Here is a 14,181-nt window from a genome sequence, read left to right as displayed (position 1 = left end):
TAGGATTCCAAGACGGAATTGAATCGAATGGAAGTATAGTGAGTTTGATTGAGTAGTTGTTCTAGAAGGCGGTTAATTTTACTTTGTGGCCGGCGATTATTGTTGGAGGCGAAACCGGAGACAAGCGGTGTCCATTATTGGTTGTGCACCTGTTAGGCGCGTGTCGAATAAGGTGGTGTGCCTGAATTCGGCTACGAAAATTTAACGGCTATTAAATATCAATTTCACGTAAAATCGATTTCACTTGAGTTTTCATTTTGGAAAATAATTTGAAAGGAGGAGAATCTCCTCGCCGACGTTAATAGTGCGACATCTACAATTTTATTGGTCGGAACGTGCACTTTAAATAGGACTGCACATTGATCGGATACATATCCGCAGTAATTATTCGCATCCGATCCGAATTTTGCAGATATTATCCGATTCATAGAGCCATCAGATCAGATCAGATTCGATCCGCACTATGGTAAGATCGGATTGCGAATTTAGCAGTGATATCCGCAAATTCGATCCACAAATCTACATATCCGTACGTCTCATATAAATAGTATAATTTAAGAAAGTAAACCCTAATGTGATATGAATTTTAGTGTGTTGTTTTATGAATTTTATGATATTTTGTTTTTAATTTTTTATGTTGTACTTCAACTTAGAATAATTAAACTTAAATCTTGTGTTATTATTTTTTTTTTGTTATTCAATAGAATTTTTATTGATAATATTTTAAGAGTAAATAAATTTATAAAAAACGAAAAATAAATTTTATGAATTTTTTTTGTAAAAATAATCAAATAGAATCTTAAAATATATATTTTTTTAATTATGCGGATATACCCGATATCCAATCCTATCCGTAAGTATGCAAATTAGATTGAATCAGATCTAACATAAAAAAATACGGATATCATATTCAATCTGATCCGATTCGTGTACAGTCTTAACTTTAAATTACTCTACCTCCACTATCCAATGAAATTTTACAATATAGGTGCCAAACTATTGCTTTTTTCTATTTATAGCCCATATAATATACACATTTTTTTTGTCAATACATTTCCAAATCTATTCTGCTTTAACCAATAACAATTATCATGCTTCAATCGATCACCATTACAATCAAATTTGAATTTTTTTTTTTTACAAAACAGAAGCTTAGTTTTGCAACTTTTAATAAAAAGAAATTTAAGACATAAAACGCAAGTGCGTTTTAATGTTTTGGAAAAAAAAATTGTTAAAAGGGCAAAAAATAGAAATAAGCCAAGGAAAAAAATAATTTACGAAAATAAGTCAAAACGAAAACTGTTTCATAAATCTATCAATGCACGTTTATATGTAGTTCGAACTAGCTTGATTCGAACTCCATTTCTACATAATTCGAACCAGCTTGGTTCGAATTATACACAAACCCATGCACGCACTAATTCGAACCAGCTTGGTTCGAATTACACTCAAACACACGCACATACGATTCGAATTACACACAGTAATTCATGGTATAATTCGAATTATGCTGTTAAAAAATTAATAATTTATTAAAAAAAATTTATTAAAAAAATTAATAATTTAAAAATTAAAAAAAATATATTTTATTTCATACGTTAAAAAAAAGCTAACAAAATATTTAATTATGAGACTTCTTTAAAATATTAATGAGCTATCAATTCGAATTCCATACAATACTTTTCTGTCCATTTTTAATAGCTCATGAATATTTTTAATAAATTTTTTTAATAAATTTTTTAAATTATACTACAAAAAATATTTTATCCTATGCAAAACAATTTAAAAAAATAGCTTAAAAAATATTAGAAGTACTATAAAAATTTGTAATGTTATAATAACTTAGGTAAATACATACATGTACTCAAATTTTAAATAAAATATTCTACATAGTCAATAATAATTTAGAAATGAAAGAAAATATTTTATTCCATACAAAATAATTAAAAAATATATTTTATTTTATACAAAATAATTTTTAAAAATGGCTTAAAAGATGTTATGAGTACTATAAAAGTTTGTAATATTCTAGTGATTTAGGTAAATACATGATAAAAATAATTTTTCTTTAATTTCTAAATTATTAGTCACTATGTGGAGTATTTCTTTAATGTCCTAAGTCATTAGGATATTATAAATTTTTATAGTACTTCTAACATCTTTTAAGCCATTTTTTAAATTATTTTGCATAGAATAAAATATTTTTTTATGGTATAATTTAAATAAATTTATTAAAAAATATTCATGATAATTTTTTAATAAAATTATTTAAATTATATGGTGAAATATTACATGATTCGAATTACACATAGGAAAGTTCGAATCACTCTGATTCAAATTATATGGTGAGCAATTCGAATTCTATACAATACTCTTCTGCCCATTCTTGATAGCTCATGAATATTTTTTAATAAATTTATTTAAATTATACCACAAAAAATATTTTATTCTATGCAAAATAATTTAAAAAATGGCTTAAAAAATGTTAGAAGTACTATAAAAATTTGTAATATCCTAATGACTTAGGACATTAAAGAAATACTCTACATAGTCACTGATAATTTAGAAATTAAAGAAAAAATATTTTTATCATATTTTTATCTAAATCACTAGAATATTACAAACTTTTATAGTACTCATAACATCTTTTAAGCCATTTTTTAAAATTATTTTGTATAGAATAAAATATATTTTTTAATTATTTTGTATGGAATAAAATATTTTATTTCATTTCTAAATTATTATTGACTATGAAGAATATTTTATTTAAAATTTGAGTACATACATGTATTTACCTAGTTATTATAACATTACAAATTTTTATAGTACTCCTAATATTTTTTAAGCCATTTTTTCTTAAATTGTTTTGCATAGGATAAAATATTTTTTGTAGTATAATTTAAAAAAGTTTATTAAAAAAATTTATTAAAAAATATTCATGAGCTATTAAAAATGGACAGAAAAATATTGTATGGAATTCGAATTGATAGCTTATTAATATTTTAAAGAAGTCTCGTAATTAAATATTTTGTTAGCTTTTTTTAACATATGAAATAAAATATATATTTTTTTAATTTTTAAATTATTAATTTTTTTAATAAATTTTTTTAATAAATTATTAATTTTTTAACAGCATAATTCAAATTATACCATGAATTACTGTGTGTAATTCGAATCAAGCTGGTTCGAATTAGTGTGTGCGTGTGTTTGTGTGTAATTCGAACCAAGCTGGTTCGAATTAATGTGTGCATGTATTTGTGTATAATTCGAACCAAGTTGGTTCGAATTATGTAGAAATGGAATTCGAACCAAGCTAGTTCGAACTACATATAAACGTGGATTCATGAAGCAGTTTTCATTTTGGTTTATTCACGTAAATTATTTTTTTTGGCTTATTTCTATTTTTTGCTCTTGTTAAAATGTAACCTGTATTTTGCATGTTATTATTTGGGTAAAAAACAAAAATAAGCCAAGGGAGAAAATAATTTACGTGAATAAGCCAAAACGAAAATTGCTTCATGAATCCACTAATGCACGTTTATATGTAGTTCGAACCAGTTTGGTTCGAACTCCATTTCTACATAATTCGAACCAGCTTGGTTCGAATTATACACAAACACATGCACACACATAATTCGAACCAGCTTGGTTCGAATTACACACAAACACACGCACACACTAATTCGAACCAGCTTGGTTCGAATTACACACACAATAATTTATGGTATAATTCGAATTATGCTGTTAAAAAATTAATAATTTATTAAAAAAATTATTAAAAAATTTATTAAAAAATATATATTTTATTTCATACGTTAAAAAAAGCTAACAAAATATTTAATTACGAGACTTCTTTAAAATATTAATGAGCTATCAATTCGAATTCCACACAATACTTTTCTATCCATTTTTAATAGTTCATGAATATTTTTTAATAAATTTTTTAATAAATTTTTTTAAATTATACTACAAAAAATATTTTATCCTATGCAAAACAATTTAAAAAAAATAGCTTAAAAAATGTTAGGAATACTATAAAAATTTGTAATGTTATAATAACTTATGTAAATACATGCATGTACTCAAATTTTAAATAAAATACTCTACATAGTCAATAATAATTTAGAAATGAAAGAAAATATTTTATTCCATACAAAATAATTAAAAATATATTTTATTCTATACAAAATAATTTTAAAAAATGGCTTAAAAGATGTTATGAGTACTATAAAAGTTTGTAATATTCTAGTGATTTAGGTAAATACATGATAAAAATATTTTTTATCATGAATAATTTTTAATAAATTTATTTAAATTATACCACAAAAAAATATTTTATTCTATGCAAAATAATTTAAAAAATGGCTTAAAAGATGTTAGAAGTACTATAAAAATTTGTAATGTCCTAATGACTTAAGACATTAAAGAAATACTCCACATAGTCACTAATAATTTAGAAATTAAAGAAAAAATATTTTTATTATATATTTACCTAAATCACTAGAATATTACAAATTTTTATAGTACTCATAACATCTTTTAAGCCATTTTTTAAAATTATTTTGTATAGAATAAAATATATTTTTTAATTATTTTGTATGGAATAAAATATTTTCTTTCATTTCTAAATTATTATTGACTATGTAGAATATTTTATTTAAAATTTGAGTACATGCATGTATTTACTTAAGTTATTATAACATTACAAATTTTTATAGTATTCCTAACATTTTTTAAGTCATTTTTTAAAATTGTTTTGCATAGGATAAAATATTTTTTGTAGTATAATTTAAAAAAAATTATTAAAAAATATTCACGAACTATTAAAAATGGACAGAAAAGTACTGTATGGAATTCGAATTGATAGCTCATTAATATTTTAAAGAAGTCTCGTAATTAAATATTTTGTTAGCTTTTTTTTAACGTATGAAATAAAAATATATATTTTTTTAATTTTTTTAATAAATTTTTTTAATAAATCATTAATTTTTTAACAGCATAATTCGAATTATACCATGAATTACTGTGTGTAATTCGAACCAAGCTGGTTTGAATTAGTGTGTGCGTGTGTTTGTGTGTAATTCGAACCAAGCTGGTTCGAATTATGTGTGTATGTATTTGTGTATAATTCGAACCAAGTTAGTTCGAATTATGTAGAAATGGAGTTCGAACCAAGCTGGTTCGAACTACATATAAACGTGTGTTGATAAATTTATGAAACAATTTTCGTTTTAGCTTATTCACGTAAATTATTTTCTCCCTTGGCTTATTTCTGTTTTTAGCCCTTGTTATTTTATAAAATATTTAAATCACTATACGTAATCTATGTTTTGTAGATTTTGAATTTAAAAATTAAAAAAAAAAATCGTTACCTGCATTTTGCTCTGACATTATATTTGTGTAATTATTTTATACACATCTATTTCAACATCAAATTCTAACTTTTTTTTTAATATAAAAAAAAATCAGCCTCATGCCGTACTAGATAATATTGATATATAATAATTAATTTGTTTATGAAGTCATAACTACTTTAGGTCTTGTATCAATGGAAGTTAGTGGTTGATGATGGTGCCCTTCAATCTGTATTATGTAGACATTCCAAAATCTAGGAGACTAGGACGTACTTTGATCTCATATAGTTATTTTGGTCCTTTCTTGTGGAAAAAAAATTAAAGAATTTGTTGCAGTGAGCCCGAAAGGGATGGCTTCGTCGGTAGCATGAGTAAATCCTCTCCTTCTGATAGCGTCATCTCGGAGATGCTTTATATTTTAATTAGAAATAAGTATAGAAAATTAATTTTTTATTTTAAAATTATTTTTTGATAAAGTATATTTGTTGTCTTTAAAATTTGTGAATTTTTAAAAATATTTTTAATTTTTAATTTCATTTAATTTTATTTCTAACATTTTCGATTTATTCAATTTTATTCGTAATGTTTTTTATTTTCGTTAAAACTACCTTTAAAAATTTTTAATTTTGTCCATAAAATTTTTTATATGAAATTAATATCTAAGAATAATTTTGATACAAATAAAAAATATTAGAGACAAAATTAAATGAAACTAAATGTTAAGAATATTTTTAAAAAAATCACAAATATTAGAGATAAATATATTTTATCCTAATTTTAGTGTATATTTAATATGATTTTTTTTATCTTTATTTTTCAAGAGTTTATGATTTAGAATTAGAATTTAAAATTTATGTTTAACATTTAGAATTTAATTTTTAAAATTTAAGATTTAAAATTTATAATAAAATATTAAAAAATATTGATATCAACTAAAAAATAATTAATTTCTCAGTTAAATAAACTCTTCAATTAATATACCTTCTATCATATAGTTATAAATGAAACAGTTGATCGTTTGCAGCATTTGGATATATACACAATTTAGGGGAAAAAGTTTGGTAACCAAAATTTTTCAGCCATAATTAGTCAAAATTTTATATAATTCACTTCATTTATATCATTTAATATCAGTTTTATTTTTTATCTCACTCTCTTATCATTCTACTTATCACCGTTCTTATTAAATCTACTTATTAATGATATTAATTATAAAATCATATCCCTTTTTATTAGGCATTATTGTAATCAATACTTAATATTCTTTTTTATAATTTGATTTTTATATATAAAAATACAATAAAGATTAATAATAATTATATTTAAGAACGGTAATTATAATATCAATTACATTAAATAATTGCAATTGATTCTTTGTCCGTTATGGTATTTATCATCAATTATTGGAGATATGAAACATGAAATCTATCCTAATATATACTTTATGTTAATTCAATCATATTCATTCAAAAATCACAAGAATAACACCATTGCAAGCACAATAGTGTATAAGCCAAGAAATTTTACAAGAAATTGTTTTTAACTAGTTTTGATGAGGTATGGTAATAAACCGATTTTTTTTGTGTGTTTTTATGTATATTTATAATTATATTGTACTACTATATTCATACATATAACATTCATACATTTATATACATAACATCCATAATTACATACAACTAACATCTAAAAATTAAATTCATGTTTATTAGATATTACAACTATACACGTATCATTTTTTAGTTATTGCATAAGTAACTATTAAGTTAACACATATATTTTTAAATTTTATCATAATTAAATTAAAAAAAGTCAAATTCTTAAATTAATTTATTCAATTAATAAATTTACTCATAACATCCATAAATTTATCCACATAACATCTATAATTTCATATTAATAACATCCATAATTTATACTCATAATATTCATAATTTCATACCTATGATGTCTATAGTTAATAAATTTTTATAATTAATATTATCAAATTTTAAACTATACGTCTTATTGTATTCTTCAAATTATCTCATATGTGCACTAGTAGGTCGTTATTTTAATTATTTTAATATTTTTTAATATTCATATGTATGCTTATTTATTGATTTTAATATGATAAGTTAATAATTATTTTTTAAAAATTATTTTTAAAATTATTTTTATATTTTATATTTTATTTTTTATTTTTTAATAGTCTATATGTAAAATATAAGTTGTATAGTAGAAGTTGTTAAAATTTTTTAATTATTTAATTTTCATAATTTTTGTAGAGAATTATTACATTTAATGGATAATAATGTGATTGAGAGATGTTAGAGATTTGATTTGAGAGAAACTGAAATTAATTTTGGAAAGAACATTAATAACTCCAAATAAGCAGCAAAATGATAGGTGATAATGAGGATAAGTGATAAGAAAGTGTATATCACTTGCTTATCAAGAGAATGAAAATTTTTACATGACATTTCTATATTGTAATTATTTTTTGGGCTACCTAGCATTACCCCAATTTAGAAGTCTTTCTTTTGCTTTTTGTTTTTTGTTTTTTTAAATATTTATGAATAATTTATATTTTTTTAAGGGCTGTTGGTCAATTAATTTTGAATTAATTTTGAAGGGAAAAGAGGAAAGAGAAGACTTGTTAGTTTTGTATAAAAGAAAATGATACTTTCCTATTTTACGAGAAATTTAAATGCCACCTTTTTAATTTGTAAAATATACATTTTTTTATAAAAATATTATGTATACATTAAAAATCAGCCATTAAATCAGTTATTATATATTCGTATATAAATATATATTATGTCTCATTTTTTGTTGTATTTTAAATTTGTATTTTAAACTTAGTTTCACATAGAAAGAGACTATAAAATTTTTAAGTCTTTTACAAAGAATTACAGAGAAATTATCCTATTATTCTAAGAAACTTTACCCCCAAAGCATTCACTATTAGAGCATAACTCAAAAAGGCAAGATGAGATGAAAAACACGAAAGACCCATCAAAATACTTTGAGCTTTTTTAGCGAGTAAATTTGCACAAACGTTTCTTTTTCCGTAGATATGATGAATTTGCATGCTCCACGATTGGGCAAGGAGGAGCTTCATCGCTTGCAGAAGAGGGGTTCCGACACCGTTGACAGAAGTTTGGGTTTGCACAAAACAGAATGCACATACGGAATCTGTCTCAATCATGAGCTTTCTAACACCCAAATCGAAAGCTAACTTGATCCTCACATACAAACCCCAAATCTCAGCCATAATAATGGAGCATTTTCCCAAATTTAACATAAAATCCGCTGTGACCCTGCCTTGGTAATCCCTAATCAGACTGCCACAACTAGCTGCGCTTACTGAAGAGGACACCGATTCGTCGACATTCAGTTTCAAACAATCAGCCATCGGGGGCTCCCATCCGATATGGTCTTCCCTCCTGGAATTCATTGCTGCTCGGCTAACATCAGAAGTACAGAGATAACTTTCATAGTTTCTGGCCAAATTTGTAACTTGATTAAGCATGCTATCAAGGTTAGTTGATAACTGGTTGAAAATGAGACCATTCTTGTTTTTCCAAACTTGGTTGCAGGTAGTTATGAAAAGAATGGGCCAACTGGTCCCATTTCGTTTGTGAGGACTCCATAGATTTTCTTCCAGCCATCCATGAAGGTCTTACTGAAAGGCTCTTCTAGGTTTTACTGATAAAAGGCAATCACGCAAAACATGGAGCAAGGTTTCAGCATTATTTGGACATCGAGAACAATCGGGCACCTCTGTAAGCCATTTTCTGAATCTATTTTCATTTGTTAGTAGAGCATTTTGAGCTAGCAACCAGGTAAAGACTGTTAGTGTAAAACTCAAATAATTAATAACTAATTAACTTATAAATTAATATTTATTCTAGAAAATTAGAAAAATTAAATTTTATAGTTTAATGTGATAAAACTAATTAAAACAAGAATTTTGACACAAATTTTAAAGAATTTGGCCCAAGATTGAGCCAAACATACTGAATCGAGCGAATCGGGCCCAAACGGGCCTATAAACCCAACCCACTCACTTAAACAATGAGTTTCAGCTTATTCTCTCTCCATTTGCATGCTGGAAACGCTGAAGCTCAGCCATAGGAAAGGAAGAACAGTTTCCAAAATCTAAACCCACACTTGATAATCAAATCCACATAACTTTTGATTTGGAGTTCCGATCGCCGCACCGCTTGCGGCCATGCGACCACTACCTCGAGCTCTACAAAGTCCATAAGGTTATTTAAGAGGTAAGGCACGTTTTCTCACAAGTTTTCCAGCCCTTGGTTTTTGAAAATTTATGTTATTGGTATTGAAATTTAGAGTTTGTTGATGTTATAGGATCCAATTAGCTTGAGGAAAATGCTTAATCTTATCTCTTTGGTTCTTGGGTAAGGTGAGAATCCTTGAATCCTAGTAGAATTATTGATTTATTATGTTTGGGTATTAAGTTGTTATATTTGAATGTGGTAATGTGGATTAGGTAATATATATATGTAAATTGGAGCTTGATTGTGAACATTGGAGACTTCGTGGAGCTTTGGGTGTAATTGCTTTGGAGATTTTGAATCTTTGGGGCTGAGTTTGTGCCTTTGGTGATGTCTTTGGGTTATACATAAAAATCGACCAAGTTATGATTTCAGTTTTTCATATCTAAAATATAATGTATTGTGAAAACTTAGGCTAGTGACCCTAGGATAGGAATTGAATTGTTGAAGTTATTGGTTGGTTGAGATGGATTGTATTATTATGTATGTGGTTAGTAATTTTTAGAGGTTGTGATAGAAGCTTGTATGTATGATATGTGTGATTTGGTATCTGTATAATGGTTAGTGAGATTGAATTGTTGTTGGTACCATGTTGATAGTGAAGTTGATATTGAAATTGTCATAAGAAATTGATGATGTATTTTGTATGTTGTTGAACTTGAACTATTGAATTTGAGATTGATGAAAGTGGAAAAAATTGGTAGGGTATTGATTGTATGAGGAAGTTGGTATATGGTTGATACTGAATTGGTAAGGTTTGGGTTGGTTTTAAAGGGTTTAGAAATTATATGTTTTGAAACTGGAGGTTTGTTAAGTTTTGTGAAAACTATGATTTTGACCAACTTTGGCAGAGCATAACTTGATCTCCAGACCTCCAACTTGTATCAAACTTGTTTAGAAAGAAAATTTGGTTCGAGATATTTACGCTGTTTGAAGAACGGAGGACAAATATTTTAAAACGAGAAAATTATGCGCGATCAAAGTTTGGTGTACAAAACTAAAAATTCTGGACTTAGTAGCTTTTTGAACTTCTGCTATGCATGTGTACGCGAGGGACACACGCGACGCGGCTAGTGGCTATGGTCCAGAGGTCTCGCGTACGTGGGTGTGTGTCGCGTACGCGAGAATGGCATTTTCCTTGGTTGCATACGCGACCACATGGCACGCGACGCGATCAATCAATTCAGGTTGAGGAGCTCGCGTACACGAACCAGTGCCGCATTCGCGAGAAGTTCAGTATTGCCAGGATGCGTACACGTAGGGTGGCACACGACGCGAGCATACGCTACGGGCTATGCTCCTCGCTTACGCGAGCCCCTATTTTTGTAAAACTATGAATTTTGATTTTTAACACATTCCTCCAACTTTCAAAACCCTATTTTCTCTTGTTTAAAGCCTGATAGGTAGTTTTTGGGTAATGAAGTATGATGAGGACTGTGAGGGAGGTAACTTGTTGATGAAGAAAGAGTTGAATTGATGATAAATCATGGTTGGTAATGATTATATGAGTTTACTGATGATGATGGTGGAAGTGCTGTTTATGCTATGAGCCGAATGACTATAATGATATTGAATTATGGCTGATTATAAATATATATGATTATTGAATGATAATGTGATTGTTGCACTTCCAATTATCTGAGATACGAGTTTTTCTGGGTGAAAGCAGTGGCTAGCCACCACGTGCTCCAAGTTGAGACTTGACACCCTGCTTACCCTATGTCATAAGTGTGGCTGGACACTGTGAAATTTCTGGATGAGCTCACCCCCGTGGATAAACCTGGTGTGTGTTATATGTTTATTATTGAGAATTATTTGAGTTTTGGGGATGCACGACAGAGGGACAGTCCAAAGGTTAGCTACCAGGACTTGTCGGGTTAGCTTTATAACCAACAGATGAGACTCATCAGCCAATAGGACAAGCATGCATCATATGCATCTATATGTTTGTTTGGTATGCCTTATTTGGAATGCCTAACTGATTGCATAAACTACTTGCTACTTGTTTATCTGCTGTATATGCTTTCTACATGTGATTTCCTTGTATGTAATAATTGTGTTTGTAACAAGTGATTTCGGTGGCAGTTGGGAGGTTCGGAGGAGTCGGAAAGGAGAGTATTAGATAGACGGAAGACCCTTAGCTAGTTGTCTATTTTATTTTATGGTTTAGTTATGTTTATAAGATTTAATTATATGTCGAAAGTTCTAGAATTGCCTTCGGCTTTTCCGGGACATTATATGTTAGATATGTAGGCACTGTTACTATGCTGAGAACCTCTGGTTCTCGCCCCATGCATATTTTGTGATTTTCAGATGCCGGACGTGAGGCACCTCGCTGAGGCATGCTGGAAGCTTCTGATAGCGAAGATCCCTATATGTTTTGGGATTTATTTTAGTTATATGTATATATGTAAATACTTATTATGTCCATTTCTTATGTATATGTTGTATTAGCTTTCTCTTAGAGATTATTTTAAAGAAACAAATTCTGTAAACTTTATATTTTAGGTTCTGTAAATATGATTTATTATATTTGTTGATAATTTTATTTAAAAAAATTATTTTTTTAAAAGTAATTAATTAAATTTTATAATATTTTAAATTTAAAATCTATTAAAATTTTTAAATAATTTTTATTATAATAAAATAGTTCAAAAAAAATAAAAAAATTATTATTATTATCATCATCATCATCATCATCATCATCATCATCATCATCATCATCATCATCATCATCATCATCATCATCATCATCATCATCATCATCATCATCATCCATAGTTTTTTCCTTTGGCCGAAGGCCATTAAGGAAATAGTAAGGAAAACAAGCCAACGTGGCTTGAATTTAGATATGTATATGTATACATATATATACAATCATGACACCAATTCACTTCCTGCGATATTAATCATCATCATCATCACCGAATTGAATTGGAGACAAGAGAAAGAGAGAGAACGTGAAAGCTTCCATGGCACCCGAATGCTTCTAATTAATTTCGATTTCTTGAGATCCGTAACTCTAATAAAAAAATTTAATTTGGTAAAAATGTTCATATTCTTTTTTTTATATGTTGGCATTATTTTTGTCCGATAAAAGTTGACAGTGATGTAACTCTTTTTCTCCTTGAGTTCGGCTAATTGAAGTTTTAGGAGGTACAAATGATTTCTGACGTTTTTTTCTTTAGCGGTTCAGTCAGAAAATTTTTCTAAAATTTCCGTTGTTTTGATTTCAAGCAGAAGTAGGAGATTTTATTTTAAGATTAATACTTTTTAATTTAAGGATGCCAAAATATTTATTGAGTAATTGTCAAAAAGCTTTTTAATACTTTTTAATTTAAGAATTCCCGTTGTTTAGATTTATGACCGTGAAAAATGATTGAGTTTGATGAGTGTGTTTGATTTCTTGATTGCTTGAAATTGAATTGTGGTTGGAAATATATTATGTTTATGCTTTGGTTAAATGACATATGAATTGAGAAATTATGAAAGTGAGGAAGCCGTAAGGGTGATTTTGGTTGGAGGGTTTTGTAAAGTTTAAATGAAGAAGTGAATTTTCTTTAGATTTGAAATGGGGCTAATTTTATTGAATTAGAAAGAGGGTTACCTTCAAAGGAAACGATTTTATTATTGAAAATTATTTGATATTTAGAAACGGTTTGATTAACGAAAAGGATTTGATATTCGAAATGTTTGAGAAATGATTTGATTAGGACTCTTAAAGGGTGGCAAAACCCGAATTTTAGAAGAAATACTGCAGAAAATTTTGTAAAATTCCGAGGCTTTGCTTAAAGCATTATTTTAAAGAAAATTTGATTTAAGAATTATAATATTCGATTTTCGATTTATCAAGAAAAGTATTATGTTTTAAGTTTAATCCATTGAGAAAAATTTTTTGTTTTAAGTTATGATTTGAGTTCGGTTTATTAAGAAAATGAATTTTATTTCGATTAAATACTTAAAGAAATTTGGATACTTATAAACTAAACGTTTTGAGGTTAAGATTGAAGAATGATGGAAAGTGTATCTTTATGGTGATGTGGAAGTGTGAGAGATTATGTGGTGATGTAGAGGTATTATTGAATATGTGGTGATGCGAAGGTATAATTAATTACGTGTTGATGCGGATGTATGATTGATTATTTGGTGATGCGGAGGTATGACAAAAAGAAAAGAAATGAAAAACTAGGAATGATAGGATAATTGAATATTGTATGTTTGAATGGGTCTGTGCCAAATTGCTAATGCGGAAGTGTCCGTCTGACTGATAGCCTAAAGTTGCTAATGCGGGAATATTCGCCTAACTGATAGCATATTGTATGTTGAAAGGGCCTTGTGCCAAATTGCTAATGCGAAAGTGCCCGCCTAACTGATAGCCTAAGGTTGCTAATGCGAAAATGTTCGCCTAACTGATAGCCTGTTTCTTACTGTGATGCCAAGATATCCTAACTAACATGGGTTCGCCCATGATGATAATTGTACCTGACTGACATGGTAAAGAAACCATATTCGGGGTTCGCTCCGAGTAACGTCGGGTTCTGGGT

The sequence above is a fragment of the Arachis ipaensis genome, chromosome B3 (assembly GCF_059453495.1).
Source record: "Arachis ipaensis isolate K30076 ecotype BB chromosome B3, ASM5945349v1, whole genome shotgun sequence".
NCBI classification, from domain to species: Eukaryota; Viridiplantae; Streptophyta; class Magnoliopsida; order Fabales; family Fabaceae; genus Arachis; species Arachis ipaensis.
This window is presented reverse-complemented; position numbering follows the sequence as displayed.